Raw genomic sequence first — 19,863 nt, 5'->3', positions numbered from 1 at the left:
GATTTGTGAATTAATTCTAGCATCCCCGCTCAAGGCCAGTGCTAACGATGTTTTTTGAGTGCGCGTGCAATGAGTCCTGGTTTACAATTCGCCTCCTCTTCAGACAGGTTTTGCATTACGCTCTGCAGCGGGTAGGGAGGTAGTGGTAGGCATAAGGTGGTATAGAGAGAAAGGGTACAGAAAGGTGTTTTGAGAGGGAGTTGATCTAGCTGAGGTAGAGAGAGTGAGACGGGCAGGTACGTACAGATGTAGCAATAGGTTGAGGGAGAGCGAGAAATGAAAAGAGAGAGAGGGTGAGAAGAGATGACCTGGAGTAAGGGCAGAAACTTCAGACAGAAAGAAGATTTTTTTAATGTAATTCACCTGCCTTCTAACGCAAGGCTAACGTGTGAGCAGGTGGGGTAAACATGCTAGGATTCCTTGACTTCTGCATGCCCATCTCTCACACTTAAAATAATCTTTTTTATGGACTCCATTGTTATAGCGGGTTTGTTCTGACCACTTCACCATGGGCTGCTTGGAAGGTGGAGACCCCAGGTAATTGTTCATTTTGCAGATGTGTTAAAGCAGCTCTGCTCATGATGCCACTCTTCCTCGTACCCTGAATTTCACGTGGGCTGACTGTGCCCCTTCCATTCTGCACTTCCTGTGCCCCCACACTGCCACATCCTCTTGTGCACACCTCCTGTTCCCCAACTCACAGTGACTCATGCACCCATGCACTTATCCTGCATCCCATCTCCCCCTGCACATCTTAAATCATTACAGTGGCCCACCCGCCCCAGTAAACAAACCCTTTAGCTCAGTCTCCAGTGGTCCCAGGACTGAGCCTCCCCAAGAATGGAACCCAATGATGGCTATTCAGGTGCCCTGTGTTCAAGGACAAGGCCCAGGGGTAGAGGCCTTGGAGTATCTGAGGTTATTAGGGAATTGTGTGTAGGGAGGAAAGCTAGGGCTCACAGAAGGCACTGAAGAATTGCATGAGAAACAGAGACCTTTTGGGGGGGTCTGCTGATTCCCCCACGAGGATAGTGTGCATACCCTACCACCAGTGTAGTCTCTGCATTTGTGCACAGGCATCTGTGCTGTCCTGCTCATTCTCTCTTGTCTGGTAGCAAAAGGGCCTGAGTGCTCTGTCCTATGTGGTCAGGGTGAAACACCCCCGCCCAAGTTCAACCACACCACTATCAAACTTCACCAGCCGCCACTGCCCGTGGGTATCACAGCACTTTACATACACAAAGGAAAAGAAAAATTGTGTAACATCGCAGCACATGAGGGTGCCTAAAGATAAAAGCAAAGACTAAATACTTACGTATCCAGTGAGGGGCGAGAAACGCAGATAGTTTACACCGTCAGGTAATCACTATCTTTGAAGTTCAGAGTGAGGGGTGAAGTCCATTAGGTTATTGATGTCTAGGATGGTTGACCCTGGTCGGTAAAGTATTAGTTGAGGAGAAGTTTCAGGTCCTTTTTGAAGCAAGACTAGGAGGGGATGCATCGGAGGTCGATAGGGAGTGTGTTCCACATCCTGGGTACATTGCCAGAGAAGGACCGGCATTGGGGAGTTTTCTTTTTCAGTTTTGGAGGGATGAGAAGAAGTGAGTTGGTGCTTCTCAGAGTTCTGGATTTTCCTACTTTTACTAGTTTGCTGTTTAGGTAGTTGGGGGATTGGGCGTGAAGGGCCTTGTGAGTGATGCAGGCCTGTTTGTAAATACATTTACCCTCTATGGGAAGCCAGTTGAGAGCGTTGGTGAGATGTGTTCAAATCTTTTTACACCAGTTCCGAGTCGAGCTGCCATGTTAAGGACTGACCTTAGTGAGGCTAGGTGAGATTTCGGAGATCCTGTTAGGATAGCGTTTCCATAGTCTGTTTACAAAAGACTAAGGATTGTACGATTGTCTTGAGATATGAAAGGTTTAATTTTCTTGCTGTGTTTTAGAGAGGAAAGCGCACTTTTTTCAGAGTTCTTGTTTTGGTCCTTCATTGACAAGTTCTTATCCAGGGTAATGCCACGTGACTTTACCAAATCGGAAAGGACAAGGGAGCCATTTAGATCATCCAGCTCCTAAGCCAGTCTTAAATTGTTCGGTGGTTACTTTTCGGAGAGAACAGTATTAATTCCGTGTTGTCTGGTTTCAGTTTTACGTGGGTGTGTTAATCCAGGTTTGCATCTAGGTTAGTGTGACATTGAGGTGTCGGACGTCATGGGGTGATTTGATTTTGTAGTAGATTTGTGTCATCTGCATATAGGTGGTATTGAAGCCCTGCTTGTTTCAGAATAATTGCAAGAGGTTCCATCAAGATATTGAAGAGGGATGGTGAGAGCATTGATCCTTGCGGGACTCCCAAGTTTGACTCATGTTGGTACAGATAGGCAGGAGTTGATTTTAATCTGTTGCGAACGGTGCTGAAGGAAGGACGTGAACCCTTCTAGTACTGTGCCATTAATGCCAGCGCGCCTCTTTAGAGTCTCAAGTAAAGCTCATTGGTTGATTGTGTCAACTGCTGCTGATAAGTCAATAAGGATGAGGAGGCAGGCTTCACCTTCCTCTTAGGCTCTGTGGATATCGTCTGCAATATTGAGCTTCGCTGTTTCAGTGCTACAACCTTTCCTGAAAGCCGACTGAAAGGTGTTGAGGAGGTTGAAGTTATCCATATGTTTAAGTTGTTGGAGAATGCACTTCTCCAATGTTTTAGCTAGGAACGGAGGGTTGGAGATAGGTCCAAGGTTGTTGAGCTCGTTTGGGTCGGCCCCTGGTTTCTTGAGTATAGGGGTGATTTGTCCTAGCTGATGGAAGTCTGGGACACGACCTGAAAAGAGAGGAGTTGATGATTTTTGTCCAGAAAGGGGTAATAATGTGGTTGAGTTTTTTTTACTATTGTGGATGGGAGGGGGTCCATAGTGTGGGAAGTAGCTTTAAGCTTGAAATTATATTGAAGACTTCGATTTCCGTCTTGTTTCCGTTGAGTCTTAGACAGTTATCTGACATCCACCCTGCTAAATCTTTTAGGTAGCTTGCAGAGAAGGAGGTCATGGTTGGAGTGGTGCCAAGAAAGACCGGCTCTGCTCAAATTTTTGTAGACAAAGCATCAGTATAGACTATTAAATAAAACACAATAGGTTTTTGTATGCTGGTACTCTAAACACACAGATTTGAAGGTGCTTTTAATGTGGTTTAATCCCACCCCTACGAGCCCTTTAAATACATTTACGTATGCAGGCCCGAGCACTGCAGAATAGGTATCGTCAAACCAATTCCTCTCCGATTTAGTAATTTGTTGTTACCTAATATAAACCCACCATCTGGCTTGTGTCTGTCTTGTATGCGATTGTTCTTTTACAAAAGCTCATTAAGCAGCAGATTGTGGTCTGTCTGTTTGAAGGCCTTTATAAAAATAAAAAAATATGCTGAACTTGATTAGTCACAATATAGCAAAGCACATCTAACATTGTATCAGAAAGTTGCTCCCTTAGGTTAAGTATTGGCAGCATAGCAAAGTCAATCAGACATTTTATTATATCTAGTTTCTTAATTAAGTCATCTCAAAGTTCAGTTGCAGTTAAGGCAGTTTAAAAATGATTGAAAAAAATGAAATTATTAACTGAAAAAGGTCACGCATTTGCATCCAAGACCACCCATGTAAACTGTAATTGGAATTGTTAGCAGTCTTTTTATTTGTGCAGTAAAATGTCTTTTGATATGCATCTGTAATGTTGTCACTGCAGCTCTTTTGAGTGTTTTCATACACGGCACATTATGCGGTTGTATATTCCCATGCTCAGAGCTTCCCCAGGTGATCTCTTTGAGATTGATTTATATGGGTAGACCCATGGGTGGGTACATACTGTAGGATGAAAAGTAAAATTCAGCTGTTCTAGTTCTTGCTGGTTATAAAATGAGTCGCATTTGGAAGAGCTCTGGTCAGCTAAGCGAATACATGTTACCTTGCCTGTATCCAGGAGGCATCTGGCCTTATTTCGTTTTTAATGCAGCGGTGTATGAATCGTAATGCACCAAATCCCAGTGGCGGCTGGTGACATTTGAAAGTGGTGAGACACGTTGTACTGCACTGTGGTGAGCGTAGCGAGCGAGCGAGCCCAAACAACCTAGAGGAAGGGGGGGGGGCAACATTTTGAAAAAAAACTGTGGATAAACTGCATTTTCAAGCAATTAAAATAATAATACATTTAAATGACCTAACACATGAAGTCAAGTTGGAATAAAGTAATTAGAAGTAGCTATAAGAAGTAGACCTTAAAACATGTAAAATAAATTACAGCATGGGTTTTAGTGAAAATGTAAGTGGTTCGGAGAAGACTGTCGCTCCCAGCTACGGTACTCTAAAATGAAAATTAACGTGTTTATTATATTTTTGTCCAGATATGTTTTTTTTTGCTTTCTGAAAATCAAAGCGTAGGATTTATTATGCCAGGCTGATGAGGAGTGTCCAACTTTAAAATGGAAAATGGATGACAGTAATGTTTTTCCTGACCCAGAGTCAAAAGGTGTGTGACGTCAGTCCTGTACTCCGTTCTAAACGAGTAAGATGCAGACATGCCAATTAAATAAATATATATTTTTATTTCACTGTGTGAATTTCTGTCAAAGAGGCATCAAACAAAGAAACGTGCAGTGCTGGGGCAGAGAAAAGCTCATTTAAAATGTTCTTTTTTTTATTTCAAAAGATTTTATTAGAAAGAGATTTTTACAATCACAGTACAGAGTCAGACAGGTACGAAGGCAATTACTGTTCTTGCTGTCGCTGTAAACATAGGTGTTAGTACATTATGGTTAACCATGAGCTTGAGTGATGATTATACATGATGGACTAGTAACCTTGGCAGCATTACAGCGTTTGTTTGCGTTGCGTTGCCTTCGTGAATAGGAAAAGACAATGTGTAGAGGTGAGTAGGATAAAAGCATAAGGAAGGACGAGAAGAAACGGACACGGGTGTGGTGTGTGGTAAGTTGTTAGACAAACAGAGTTTACTGACAGCAGGCGCTGGGGCAAGGGGGGGCGGGCGGTGATGATGACTAGCTGTGTGATGTGTTCATGGCGGTTTTTGCAAGTCGAGGTATTTGCCCAGGGAGTGCCACATCTCGCTGTTCTTGCCAACTTGGGAGGTTTGGCTCTTTGTTATGTTGTCTGCTCCCCTTAGGAAGATGACCCAGTTGAGCCAGACTTTGAAAGTGGCTTTTCCCGTGTCCTTCCAGTTTGAAAGGATTGTCTTGGTTGCTGCTGTGAGGAGTAGGTCAATAAGGTTACTGTCGTTAGTGGAGTGTATCTCTGGGGCCATGAAAGCGTTTGTTAAGCTGAGGATGTCTAGTTGTGGTGTGAACCCCGTTACGTTATGTATGAAATCTCTTACCTTCCCCCAGAATGTCTTTACTTTGGGGCATTGGATGATGATGTGTGCTAAGTCTCCTTTCTGTTTCTGGCAATTCCAACATAGGTCATTGTTTCTCAGCCCGACCGCTGCTAGGTGCGCCGGAGTCCAGTATGCTCTGTGTAGGAGCCAGAAGTTTAGTTTGTGCAAGTGTGGTGGTGACTTTGTTCCTGCTTGCTGAAGACCAGAGGTGTGCCTTTTCTCTCTCGCTAAAATGCCAGGCGTACACTGTTTCCCAATAGTTCATGGCCTTCCTATTTAGTCTAGTTGATTTTGTACTTAGGAGCTTATATAGGTAAGATGTTTGGTGCCCTATTTTGTTGAGGTTGGTCAAGTATTGGTGGATTGTTGGGACCTCTTTGCTTAGGCCTGCCTTGGTGATTGCTGCTTTTATTTTAAGGAAGTTATATAGTTCTATGTCCGGGAATTTGCATGTCTGTTGGGGGCTGGCGAAGGTGGTGGGGGATTCGTGTTCCTCTAGTTGCGAAGGGTTAGAGATACCCCTCTGGGTCCATAAGGCTGAGGTAAGTATGTTGTCTTTGTATTTTACTTTTGTGTTGAACCAAATGGATTCCCATTTTGTGTTCCTTATGCTCCTTTCCATTCTGTTGTCAACCTGTAGGAGTGCGTTTTTGGTGTTTTTGAGAATTGTGTTTTTCGCCTCTGGGTGTTTGTTGGCTGTGAGGAAAGCCTATGGGTTAAGGCCTCCTAGCAAGGCTCTTTCTAGCTGCAGCCAAGCCGGCGTGTACTCCTGTTCGGGCGTGAGCCAGTGTATGCCTTGTCTGGCTAGGCAGGCTGTCTGGAAAGTCTTACAGTTTGTGACGTTGAGCCCTCCTAGGTCCTTGCTCAGCCTTTGTTTTTGGAGGCTTATCCTGGCTTTCTTTCCCCTCCAGAGGAACGTATTTGTCATAGTGTTTAATTTTTTGTGAAAATCCTCCGTGACTATTAGTGGGAGCATGCTTAGCAGGTAGTTAACCATGGGTGTTATCATCATTTTTATAGTTTCAACCGTGCCCCACCAGCTGACATACTTGGGGGACCACGTGTCTAGCCTCTCTTTTATCTTATTAATTATTGACTTTTCGTTGTGATTGAGTGTTGTCTTGAGGTCCCTGTTGAAACAGATGCCTAGGTATTTTAGGGCCCCTCTTTGCCAGTGTAGTTCTGATTACCCTATAACTTCCTTAGTGGTGTGAACGTTGAGTGGTTTACATTCGTATTTGCTTCTGTTAAGCTTGTACCCGGCTACTTTTGCGTATTTGTCTATGGTGTTCGTTAGTGCTTCTATCGAGGGCTCTGGGTCTTCTGTCATGATGAGTATGTCATCTGCATATGCTGCTAGTTTGACCGTATTGCCATTGACTGTCACCCCTTTTATCCCAGCGTTGTTCTTGATCATGGTCAGTAGGGGTTCTAGGGTAAGTAGGAACAGTGCCGGGGAGAGTGGGCATCCTTGTCTGGTGCCTCTTTCCAGAGATAGTGCTTCCGATGTGCCCCCGTTTACTACTACTCTGGCTTTGGGGTCTTTGTACAGTGCCATCACCATTGCCCTATAGTTGTCACCTAGGCCAAAACTCTGCATGCATTGGTCGAGGAAGGTCCATGAGACTCTGTTGAAGGCCTTCTCTGCGTCTAGAGCGATCATGACTGCTGGTTTAGTGTCGGCGGACGCGTGGTTAATTATGTGGCATAGGAGTCTTGCATTGTCTTGGGATAGCCTATTTTTGAGATAGCCTACCTGTGTGTTGTGGATGAGGCTAGGGAGCTGTGCGTTGAGTCTCCCTGCTAGTATTTTCGCGTAGATCTTGCAGTCTACGTTGATTAGAGAGATAGGGCGGTAGTTCTGCGGGAATTGCGTGTCTTTCCCCTCTTTGGGGATGACTATAATGTTGGCCTCTGCCATTGAGTTTGTCATTTTCCCTCCTCTGATGCAGTGTTCGAAAACCTCTTTCATTGTATTCCTAATTAGGGGGAGGAAGTGTTTGTAGAATTTTGCTGTGTACCCGTCCGGCCCCGGTGCTTTATTTTCTTTTTAAAGGATATGCTTGTCGGTTATATACGAAAGGAAGTGTCTGCGTATTTGCAGGTCCCCCTGTCCCAGGGTGGGTGAGGTAGTCGTGTCTGTCCTAAGGCAGATTCGGTATCACGGGGTAGAGTCAGAAACCACCCCGGGACTGAGGTACCTTTCCTTGTTGCAGACTGAAGTTCGAGGTAGATTGTGCACTGAGGTAGTGGTTGCTTGAGGTATTGTTGTCTTAGTCGTGGTTGACCTTCGCGTGTGGCTGCATTAGTGCCCTTGGCTGGAGTGACCCGCAGCTCCTGTGGTGACCAGCGAAGCTCTTCTCTTTGCAGTACCTTAGAGTTGGGCTTCCATATCCTCTGGAGGAGGACCGCGGAGGTATCTTCTTAGCTCGTCCGGGTCATCGAAGATCAGGGTGCGCCCTTTGTCCATGATTCTCATTTTTGCTGGACCTGCGAAGCTAAAGGTAATGTTGTCTTTCCTCATTCTTTCTCTCAGGGCAAGGAAGCCTTTCCTGGTGTCTACGGTTTGGCGTGAAAAGTCTTGTGTGATTATGATTTTGTTGTCTTTTCATTTTAATGTCTGATTTTTCCTGGCCGCTGCGAAGAATGCCTCTGTTTGCTGCGACCTTAGGGGTTTGCAAATGATCGGGCACGGGCCCCGGCTGTTTTGGAGTTTCATCGCTGGCACATGACATGCTTTGTCCAGTTCGAAATGTTTGTCGAACTTAATGCCCATGATGTGAGGTATAAGCTCTTCTAGGAGGGCCGAGCAGGACCCTGGCCCATCCTCTTCCCCTTCCGGGACTCCGAGCAGCCTGATGTTCCCTCTTCTGGTACGGTCCTCTTGCTCAGCCAGCTGCTTCTGGAGGATACTAGTGGCCTTGGCTACTGAGAATAGCGTCTTATTTGACTGTGTGTTGGCATCTTCGATGTCGCTGATTCTCTTTTCTGCAGTGTCTATCCTGCCGTTTGTTTTGTGTTGATCCGCTCTTATGGCTGCTAGTTCTAGCTGCATGTTGTCGATTGTTTGTTTAGTGGACTTTGCGACCTCATTCACCTCGTTGACTTTCTTGAGGATCATGTCCAGGGTGGTGTCGTGTTTTAGCTTTAGGGGCGAGTCTGGAGGGTTGTTTTTATATTTCATTACCTCGTTTGCTCCTTTGCCTTCTTGGCTTCCCATTTTGCTGAACCCCCTTCTGACCAAGTAACTTTCTAGCCTGCCGCCCTTCCGCAGTGCTCCTGCTGCTGAGCCGGACTTTTCTCCCAGCGGTCCTGGTGGGCCCTTCCTTGTGCGCTGTCCGTCGAGTCTGTGTCTGCTTGGCTCCCGGATTGTCCTTGTTCTGGTTTTTGCCACCGTCAGCTCCGCCTCGGGCTACTGGCCAGATGCCTTGTTTGCTGCTCTATGGCTTCTTTGCTGCTGCTTCTGCCTCACCGTCAGGTTGCGGCTGACCCGGCGGCCTTCTTGCCCTTGGTGGTCTGCTTGCTCTATCTTCGCTGCAGCTCCTGGCTTCTTTGTTGGTCACCTCCGTTCCGCTATTTTGCTTACTGTTCGCTCAGGTTATTTAAGATGGCCGCTCCCTCGTGGCAGGACTTTCGGTTTCATTTCGTTTCTTGTTTACCGTGCTAGATTGGGACCTAGGTTGTCTTATTCCTCCTTCTCTTCCTAACTTGGGCGATCTTGCTATGCGGTGACACCGCTGCAGAGCCGTGCTTATCTCGCCGCTGCAGTGTACCTTATTGTTTGTTGATCTGCGTGATTGTTTCTTCGGTGCTTGGCTTCCTCAAGATGGCTGCCTCCTTATATGCCTTTCAGTTTCACTTTGTGTGAGGGGATTAGTCGGATTGTTTGCCTGATTTATTCCGCCTGCTTACGCTTCCTTCACGATTGCTCCCCTGACCCCCGCTGCTTCTGCTGAGCGCTGCGTTGTGTGTCGCCAGTATGCGCCGGTGCCTTCGCAGCCCTGTTTGCGCTCGCCGGGGAGTGTGGTCTTTTGGATGAGTGTGTTCTGCAGCTAAGATGGCCGCTTTCCGTGTGCTTTCAGTTTCGTTTAGACCCCGATGCTTATTCTGGCCCCTTCGGCGTTTGCCGTTACCGCTTGCTGTCTCTGCTAGCACTTACTTTGCTGTTCAGGTTGGCGGCTGGCTCTGGGGGTGGTTGAGGTTTGAGCGCGGGGTATCTTTGCTGCCTTTCTCCCCCTTTCGCCCGGTCTGTTTTAGCCACTGCGGTGTGGCGCCATCTTCTCTGTCAGCTAATGCTTCGCTCGCTCCGGCGTTGGGGTGGCTTTTTCCCTGCGTTGCAGCTTCCCTCTGCTGTTCAAAGTTTCTCCTTCTTGGTCCCTCTATGTTCTGACGTCCTTTTGCGTAGTTTGTTGGTCTTTCAGTTGCTTGTTTCGCTCATTTATTCGCGTTATTTTCTCGAGTTGGTGGAGGTTACGGACTCAGGCGCCCGCCCTCATTGCTGTTCAAGCCACGCCTCCCATATAAATGTTCTAATATAAGATAGGGGCCCGCTCTCAGTCCCACGGCTTGGCCAGCCTCATCCGTGTGGGACAGTTAGCCTCAAGCAAGCCTACCTCAGCCTGTATAAAAACATGAAGCGACGCCGACTTACCTGCTGTTGAAAGTTAACTTGTTTGTGCAAATCTGTAAGTTAACTGAAACTTGGTTACATTTATGGTTTAAACTGTACACAATGCATAATTACAGCACAGTACACTCAAACCGACTTCGGTTACAGTTAGTAATAAGCAGAGATGTTACTGCTAAGCTCAAATAGCAAAGAAACGGGCGGCAAGAAGAAGTTTAGTGCAGATGACAGTGGCCAACCAGCAGGTAACAGTCTTCTTTGGGCTTTTTATTTATTAAGTACTGCCTGTATAAAAAAATATGTTTGGCCAGTTTACAAGGATTAGTTAATATTTTAAAACTGCCACCAGATTACTCTTCTCCTTGCTTGAGTAAGCACGCAGGTTACTTAAAAAAAGAAAAACGTTTTGTGCAACAGGCGGAGGTTAATTGCAAATGCTGTCGACGAACTGCTCACTCGATCTAGTTTTCCATTAAATGTGTGTAACTTGATACCAATGAGTGGCCGAAGAAAGTACTTCGCCTGACCTGCACAATAACGCCGTCAGACCAGGCGTCTTGTCTTCCGTGGTTTTACTGCCCCCATAAGAACAACATTTCACGTGTTCAGTGACAAAGACATGCCAGAAATGCTCCACGGACTACTTGCCGATCACCTCACGGTACAATGTATCGGGGTCCTGCACAATGGGAGATTCAAGTCGCAGCACCGCTGTTATCGGCTCAACCCCGATCATCAGGGGCTCATCTGGTAGCTCTGGGGGCCGTTTCTACCATTAGGCAGGACTAGGCGGCCGCCTAGGGCGGCAAAAGGGGGAGGGCGGCAAAAAACATGCGTGCATTAACATTTGTTAAATAAATATACCCCTTTTATGTGTGCTGTACTAGTTAGAATAGAGCGTACCGCTCAGAGAGACTGTGATTAAAGTGAAATGTGAAGGCTACCATCGGCAAAACGCATTTAGCGCATCTCGTCGTTTTTTTCATGCTTTTATAATCCTGCCATATACATGGAGAGCGTTATCTGTAAAAATATGATAATAAAGAGCACAGACTCGCGTTTGGGAAGAAATCATTCCAGCCCCAGGGCCCGCTAAAAGAGACACGATTTAGACTTCTTGTTGGAGAGATCTGCAACAAACCTCCGTGAAAGGCAATACCGAGTGGGCCTGTGAACGAGGTATGTTCCGTTATTTTTGCGGTAACAGTTTGTATTGTGCTAAACACAGGCCTGTGCGACGTTGCATTTACCTATCATATTATTCCAAGTTTAATGCAAATTTTCAGTCTGCGTAGTTTTTGAAAAGAATTTATTGGCAATTCCGACAGTACAGTACAAATAAAAAACACTACAATTGTAGCCATCATCCCAAACACGTAGTAGATCAGGAATATTCCCACAGACAAGGATTGTGGTTGTCGCCCAAGTGGGACTTCCATGTGTGTCCAGCTTTGAACAATGGTGACCTCACTGCTATACAATTCTCAAATACATCCGGACAGCCACGATTAGGGGATCTGTGACACCTGGGGCCTCATTTATGAGGCCTTGCGTGAGTTTTGCGCTTCCGATGCGTCACTTTTTGTGACGCATCGGCGGCGTAAAACATGCCTCCTGATGCGCACTATTTACAAAGTGATGCATCTAAGCAGATGTGTCACTTTGTAAACCCCTGCGCTACATTATACCTGCGTCAGGTATAATGTTTGCAGAGGGGGCGTTCACCCGCAAAAAGCCTCGTAATAGTGACGCAGTGAAATCTATGAGATTTCACTGCGTCACTTTTAGGACGCTGTTGCGTCAAAATCTTGCGCCTGCCTCACAGCAGGTGTAAGACTGATGCAGGCCCTTTCACATGGGACTTTCCCCATGTGAAAGGACACATTGCTGGAGTTGCGTCACTTTTGTGACACACTCCAGCAATGCGTCACTTCTGCGCCTACAGATACGTCAGAAATACTGACGTATCTGTAACTCCTTGCGACATGATGCGTCATATTATAATTATGACGCATCAATCATGTCGCAGGGAGAGCGCAGTGAAAAGTGACGCATCGCTGTTTTCACGCAGCGATGCGTCACTTTTCATAAATGAGGCCCCTGCTTTTTAAAGACTGTTTCTTTGGAGTAGTTCAATGTTGTGAAATGTTTCTTGGGCCTCTACCCGAATGATGAGAGGATTTTCAGGGCTTCAGACATAAGGCTTTTTTGAGTCCCTACATGTTTTTGTTTATTGAACAATGTATAGAACTCGTGAAAAAATACAAAAGAATGACTTTTGACTACTGACCAATTAAAAATACCAAATGAAAGTAATATAAACAATTTGTTACCGATTGCCAGTTCGTGATGGAATGCATCTGCCTCGCATGTTCCCCCTAGCAGGTCAGTTGATGTCTAAAACACATATGCTAGCTATTGGGTTCAGTAGAAACGTTGTGCAAGTGGAAGTGGGAATTTCCACCGGGTCAGCTTGAGTACAACTTACTGGAATCGTGTAAATTCAGAACCAATACAATGTTCTTTGTACATTCATTTACATGACCCCAGCAATAGATTTCTGGGTTGACCCAGGACCTTCCCAATTCAAAGTAGTCCCTGAGCTCCTTCCCCTCACATCAATAATCTCCCAGAGAGAGCATAAAGAGTGAGAAATCCCTGGGTTTATAAAAGGCTTCACCACTTTCAACTTGGTAAATTAGTACCTGTCTGTGAGCACCTAGCCTTCTGCAAAGCTTGCATCCTGTGTACCCTGTGCACCTCGAGTGACAGCTGTGCACTCTACCTCTCTGCATTTACTGAACTGTACCCCTGGAGGTGCAGCTGTTCCCTGGGAATCTGTAGCTCTAACCCTTGACCTTCTGAATGGTCAGTACTTCTAGAGCACCATAGTCGCTTTCATTGATACACTTGTTGCCGGACGGTATCCCTGTTTGATTGAGCTCTGCCTGTGTCAACCTGCAACCCTTGACGAACTACGCTCCTCGCTTCATTTTACACAACTCATCACCAGTCTCATCACCCGACAGGCATGCCACATAGCATGGCCTTTCTCTCCCTAACCTCCAGTTAAAAATTTGTGACGGTATTCCACCCTTCTCATTCTACACGACTTTCTACTTTTTTATGTTCTTCTTCTCCAAGGCTCAAATAATGTACTTGATAAAATTCTCTGTGGCTGCCGTGTCCTTTCCCTTGATATATTTACACCTTTTTCCATTGTTAGGAACCTCGGTGTACAATTTGATGCCAACATGACATTAACATAATAACTCCACTACCCTAGGTTCCAGCTACTGACCATCAGGAGCATTCCTCCACATCTTCCCTTTCACCAGTACCACGCATCTTTCTAATCAGGCTCCCTCAGTCCCCCCTCTCAAGCCTGGACAAAGAACCACCTTTGCAACCTGTGCACTCATTTCCATAAGCATACACCTACTTCTCTGTGTTGTCATCATGTCAGCTAAACACGTGGCACATCCAAGCGCCTAACCTGGTCCTAAGTAGAGTAAAAGGCGTTTCTTGTCCCTGCCCGAACGTCTGCGGCCACGTCCCAGTGTGAACAGTGTAACCCACAAACCATCCCACCTCTCCGCCATGGCCAAGTTTAGCCACTTTGATGGAAATAGCAGGCCGCGGAATCTAGGGAGTCCCACTGCAATATCTCTCTGGAAAGACACAGTGAACCTTCACTGAGCAGAACTGGTTTCAGGTGACATCTGGCCAGTCTGATCTTTCTATAACCACTGCAGGTGCAGAGCGAAATGCTCCTGCCTGTGCAGAGGGTTAATAGGCCTGCAACGAAGAAGGTGTCCTTTGACATCACCGCACTGTATTTTATGTAGATAGCTCAGCAGGTTAATGCTTTTGCCACAGAGATCCTTTAGTTGCTTGTGGTTGAGCTACACCTGCTGAGCTGAGGGAGGGGGCTGTTCTTAGACATAACTTATGGGTGTAAAAGCTCCTGCTGGAGAGTTACTTGTCTGGTAGCAGTTTTGACTCACCAAAAAGTAGCGCAGAGGGTTACAATGCATTTTGCAAAGATCAGTTGCTTTGCACCAGTTTCAAGATCTTAGAGTTTCTCGTTGCTCAAATGGGCGTAATTTCTAATATTTTTTTGTTTCCCTCTTCTTCATTGCGTGATTGCCCACGAGAAAGTGTCACTTTATAGTTGTTGAAATGTCACTCATGATTACACTGAAATTCTGAAAATGTCACACATAGCAATCTGAAACCTTGGCGGCTATGCACTCCCAGGCACCAGTGATTACATAATAGTTCATTAGAAATGTACCATTCGTATATCCTTCTTCTCAGAAAGGCGCCTCACTCCCCATGATTGCCTATAAGCCCCTACCCCTCAGTTTCTTAAGTCTGCACAGTTATTTCAGAGAGTAAACAGAGTCTAAAGATTAGACTAAGAGTGCCTTTTCGGATATTGAGAGAGAAAAGTGGCAGAAAAGAGCTTGAAATACATAAGTGTTGTTGAGCTGTGACAGTGCCAGATCAGTATGTTCAATGTAAGACTGCAAACCCCCCTCCTGTTGTCTATATGTTGGATTCTATAACTATCTGGGATGAGGATGTCCAGGATGTGTGTGAAGGAGGGAGGTTGTGCACTAGGTTTCGGTGATGAAGAGGGCATCTAGGTTATGTTGGGGGAAGACTGAAGAGTGCACATTGATAAGCACTCCTCACACAACACCCTCAGTTAATGCTTATCAAACAGGCAGAAGTATTTGCATGCCTGAATCCATAAGTGGCCCCGAAAAAGATTAGCCTGGCATTGCTTGATATCTTCTCTAAGATAAAGCTTGCTCTGTCTTGAGAATCTCGCCCCATAAAGCAGCATACTATGGGTTGGTTTGATTCTGCGTGGGTCTGTGAATCTGTGTTGGGTGTGGTTGGAGGTGGTAGATGCGAGTAGCACTACTGTTCTCCCAACTCATGCCCATAATAGCATAACTGAGTTAATACCCTCAGAACAGGGTAATAACACTTACATAGCCGCAACAATTGACACAGATGACTTACTTTAATACGGATTTGACAGTCCATATTAGATACAGAGGCACCAAAGCAGGCCTCTATTCCCCAACACCTGGATGACAGGGGGAGAGAGTGATGGTAGTCAAAGTGAGGGGCGGCATTTTTTAATTCTCGCCTAGGGCGGCAAAACACCTAGAAACGGCTGCACGTTATCGAGCTCCCCGACCCGCGAGCAGCTTGAGTGCCGGGCAGCAAGTTGTGTGTTGAACGGCTCCACAGCTTCAGAGTCAGGTGGCCATTTTGGTCACCGGCTCAGCCATGCCTCTTAGTTGTGCCACTTTATCGATTGTGTTGCATTCTTAGTAACTTCATCTCCTGCTGGGAGAGATTGAGAAAATGTGTACTGTACACGCATTGTCATTTTTATGAATTTGTCTGAAATTATTAACATTGTTCTATGATAAAATATGGCATTGAGTTTGCAATGAATGTTATTTATTATTCACGGTAATGGGAGGTGACTGCTGTAAAAAATTATTTGGAACTGTATTCCAAGCAATAAATCAAATAAAAAAAAAACATTAAGATACCGAAGCACTTGTCCCTGTGAGCTCTGCTTACTTCAGTGAAACAGCCTTTATCACAAATTGAAGTGTGTCAAGACTCAGGTTGTACCTCTGGGAGAGTCTGAGCTTCCATTGGTGCAGCGGGTGCAGTGGCACCGGGGCCCAGAGTCCTTGATTATTGTTCTATTTTACCTTTCAAACAGTGGTAAAGGGAACCACTTCCTTCCTTTCTCCTGGGCCCAGGACACACTCTCTACTCACTGCTGCTGGGCACGAGGCTCCGATGGGGAATATTTCAGAGGAGTCCTCGAGTTTACTCGGGTTGGCACAACCTCTAACCTCTCACTCCGACTTTCCTTTTTCTCTCTCACTGACATGTTCTAGTTGAAATCAAATTACTCTGGCTTTTTGAAAGATTGAAAGACACATTTGTTTAACTTGCTTTTTAATAAAGCTGTTTGTTTTTATTGAATAGAATTGCCCTTTTCAGCAGCTTCAAGTATTTTGACTTTATCGTGATTTCAAAATATCATGAAGAAGAAACAATTTATCAGACACACATGTTTAGCCTTTGTGTGATTACTGCAGAAACATTTTTTTTCCGTCCGTCAGGCAGATGTGCGGATATATTTTCTCTTTAAAGGTGGCGGTGAAGGTGTAGATGTGCTTCTGTGTGTCGGCATCGTAGAAAGACACCAGCCCCTCCTCGTAGTCCACGAAAATGCCCACTTTGGAAAGAATGCCAATAAAACTGTGGAATTTGTTAGTTTCATCCCTAACAGTATGCGCCGATATCCCCTGGGTGAGGACCCAGATGCCATTACTGGGGGTATAAAGCAAGTGGTCCCTTGTGTTCACGGATGCGATGGCGACCCCCAGCCTCCAGTGGTACAGCATCACATACTCATCCGAGATGCGCATAGCCCGGTCTATGTTCACCACCCAGTACCACCTCCCAGAGAGGACCCCCGTGGACCCCCGCACACAGCGGTCCTGGCCGAAGTTGCGGAGTTCCTTCCCGTCACTGCTGATGAGGAGGGTCCCGTCTGCAGCCGTCGGATCCACCGAGAGGGGTACTGTGGAGAAACAGAAAACAGCATCAGGCCACTCACAAAACTTGTCAACACTTCCAATAATGCGCAGAATTTGCTGTCAGAAAAAATATATTAAAAAATAAGGGCACTAGTTATGAAGGCCTTACATCACTTTTTGTGACGCTGCAGTGGCATAAAAAACGTGCCACACTGCGCCACATTTACAAAGGTATGCGTCTAGGCAGATGTGTCAGCTTGCAAACCGCTGTGCCACATTATACCTGCGGTAGGTATAATATATCGAGGGTGGGCGTCCGATACAGGAAAGCTGGCTAGAAGTGATGCAGTGAAATCTATGAGGCTTCACTGCGACACTTCTAGGGCGTCACTATGTCAAATCCTTACACCTGCTTGAAGAAGGTGTAAGACGTGAGGCAGAGCTTTTCTTATTGCTGGACTTGCATTTGTAAATCCGTGTGACATACAGCACAGTCGTGTTTTTACTCAGAGATGCGACACTTTCCATAAATGAGGAACTGAGGGGCTTAATTTCAAGCCCCTTGCACCACAGGTGCCTCAATCAACCAATCAATCATATCATTTGTATAGCTCACTACTCACCCGTGAGGGTCTCAAGGCGCTGGGGTGGGGAATGCTGCTCCTGCTCTAAAGGCCAGGTCTTGAGGAGTCTACTGAAGGTCAGTAGGTCTTGGGTCTGCCGTAGGTGGATGGGGAGGGTGTTCCAGGTCTTAGCAGTGAGGTGGGAGAATGATCTGCTGCTACAGGTCGCACTTCGGATGCGGGGGACTGTGGCAAGGGCGAGGTTGGCGGAGCGGAGCTGGCGGGTTGGGGTATAGAAGCTGAACCGTCTGTTGAGGTACGTTGGTCCAGTGTTGTGGAGTGCCTTGTGTGCGTGGGTGAGAAGCTTGACGGTGATCCTCTTGTTGACGGGAAGCCAGTGCAGGTCTCTTAGGTGGGGTGTGATGTGGCTGCGGTAGGGGATGTTGAGGATCAGGCGTGCGGAGGCGTTCTGGATGCATTGAAGCTGTCTCAGGAGTTTGGCCGTGGCTCCAGCGTATAGAGCGTTCCCGTAGTCCAACCTGCTGCTGTCGAGGGCCTGGGTGACCGTTTTTCTCGTTTGGGTGGGGATCCATTTGTAGACCCTGCGGAGCATGCAGAGGGTGTTGAAGCAGGTGGAAGAAACGGCGTTGACCTGCTTAGTCATGGAGAGGGTGGAGTCGAGCATGACCCCTAGGTTACGTGCGTGGTCAGTGGGAGTTGGAGCTGTTCCCAGTGTGGTCGGCCAGCAGGAGTTGTCGCAGGCCAAGGGGATGAATCCGAGGATGAAGACCTCCGTCTTTTCTTAGTTTAGCTTCAGTCGGCTGTTCCTCATCCATTCTGCCTTCATTCCTTCGTGGAGGTTGATTTTGGTGGTATGGGGGTCCTTGGTGAGGGAGAGGATCAGCTGGGTGTCGTCGGAGTAGGAGATGATGCTGAGGTTGTGCAGTCGGGCGACGTGGGCGAGTGGGGCCATGTAGATGTCAAACAGCGTTGGGCTGAGGGATGAGCCCTGGGGTACGCTGCAGATGATCTCAGTGGCTTCAGAGCAGAAGGGGAGAAGGCGGATGCTCGGTGTTCTGCCGGAGAGGATGGAGGTGGTCCAGTCCAGGGCCTTCTCTTGGATCCCAGGGTCGTGGAGGCGTTTTTGTAGTGTGTGGTGGCAGACCATGTCGAAGGCGGCTGACAGGTCCAGGAGGATGAGGGCCGCTGTTTCTTTGTTGTCCAGCAGGGTCCTGATTTCATCGGTGGTGGTGATGAGGGCAGTCTCGGTGCTGTGGTTGCTGCGGAACTCGTACTGGGAAGGGTCCAGGATGCTGTTCTCCTCGATGAAGCGGGTCAGTTGTTTGTTGACGGTCTTCTGGATGACCTTCTCCGGGAACGGGAGCAGGGAGATGGGCTAAAAGTTTTTGAGGTCCTTGGAGTCCTTGAGTAAGGCGTTGATCTCGGCGTGCTTCCAACTCTCCGTGAAGGTTGCTATCTTGAAGGAGTTGTTGATGACTTTCCGGAGATGGTGTGCGATGGCTGTGCTGGCTTTTGTTGAAGGTATGGTGTGGGCATGGGTCTGACGGAGATCTGGAGTGGATGGTGGTCATGATCTTGATGGTGTCGTCTTCGTTGATGTTGGTCCAGGAGAGCAGGCGGATGGTGGGCGTGGGGGTGGGGGTCTCAGTGGTTGTCGGGGCATTCGTGGAGTTGAAGCTGTTGTGGATGTCTGCAATCTTGCGGTGGAAGAAGGTGACCAGTGAGTCGCACAGGTCTTGCAAAGGTGGGATGTCGCTGGTGTTGGAGAGTTCTTTCACAATGTTGAAGAGCTCTTTGCTGTTGTATGCATTGTTGTCTAGGCGGTCTTTGAAGGAGGCCCTTTTAGTGGATCTGATGATGTGATGGTGTCTGCGGGTGTCGTTCTTGTGGGCTACGTAGTTGTCCGGTGTTCGTTCATGGAGCCAGTTCTTCTCCAGTTTTTGGCAGGTTTGCTTGGAGGCATTGAGGCCTTCAGTGAACCAGCTGGCTTTCTTGCTGGTGTGACTGTTGGAGGGTTTCTTGAACGGGGCGAGGGTGTTGGTGCAGTCGTTGATCCACTGTCTGAGGTTGCGGTCAGCGGTGTCAGGGTCAGTGGGGTTGGCAGGTGGGCTCTGGGCCAGGGTGGTGGTAAGCTGGTCTTTGGTGACTTTGCTCCAGCAGCAGCGAGGCATCTGTTGGGTCCGGTGGTGCTTGGTGGGCTTTTTGAAGGTGAGGTGGATGCAGCGATGGTTGGTCCAGTGGAGTTCGGTGGTGTGGTTGAAGGTGACATGGGGGCTTGCGGAGAAGATTGGGTCAAGCGTGTGGCTGGCAGAGTGGGTGGGTATTGTGATGAGTTGTCTGAGTCCGAGGTTGTCGATCAGGGTGGTGGGGTTGGTGTCGTTGTTGTTCTCGAGGTGGAAGTTCAGGTCCCCGAGGAGGATGTAGTCCACAGAGGCAAGGGCATGAGTGCTGACAAAGTCGGCGATGGAGTCGCTGAACTGTGGTTGGGGTCCGAGGGGTCTGTAGACGAAGGTTCCTCTGAGGGTGGTGGGGTCGGTGTGGATCTGGAAGTGCAGGTGTTCGGCGGTGCTGAGGGTGTCGTCGGTGTTGGTCGAGACTCTGAGTGTGTTCCTGTGGATGATGGCGATTCCTCTTCCTGTTCTGTTGGTGCGGTCCCTGCGGGTTATCTTGTAGCCTTCCAGGACGGC

Source organism: Lissotriton helveticus, chromosome 6 (assembly GCF_964261635.1).
Source record: "Lissotriton helveticus chromosome 6, aLisHel1.1, whole genome shotgun sequence".
Classification (NCBI taxonomy): domain Eukaryota; kingdom Metazoa; phylum Chordata; class Amphibia; order Caudata; family Salamandridae; genus Lissotriton; species Lissotriton helveticus.
This window is presented reverse-complemented; position numbering follows the sequence as displayed.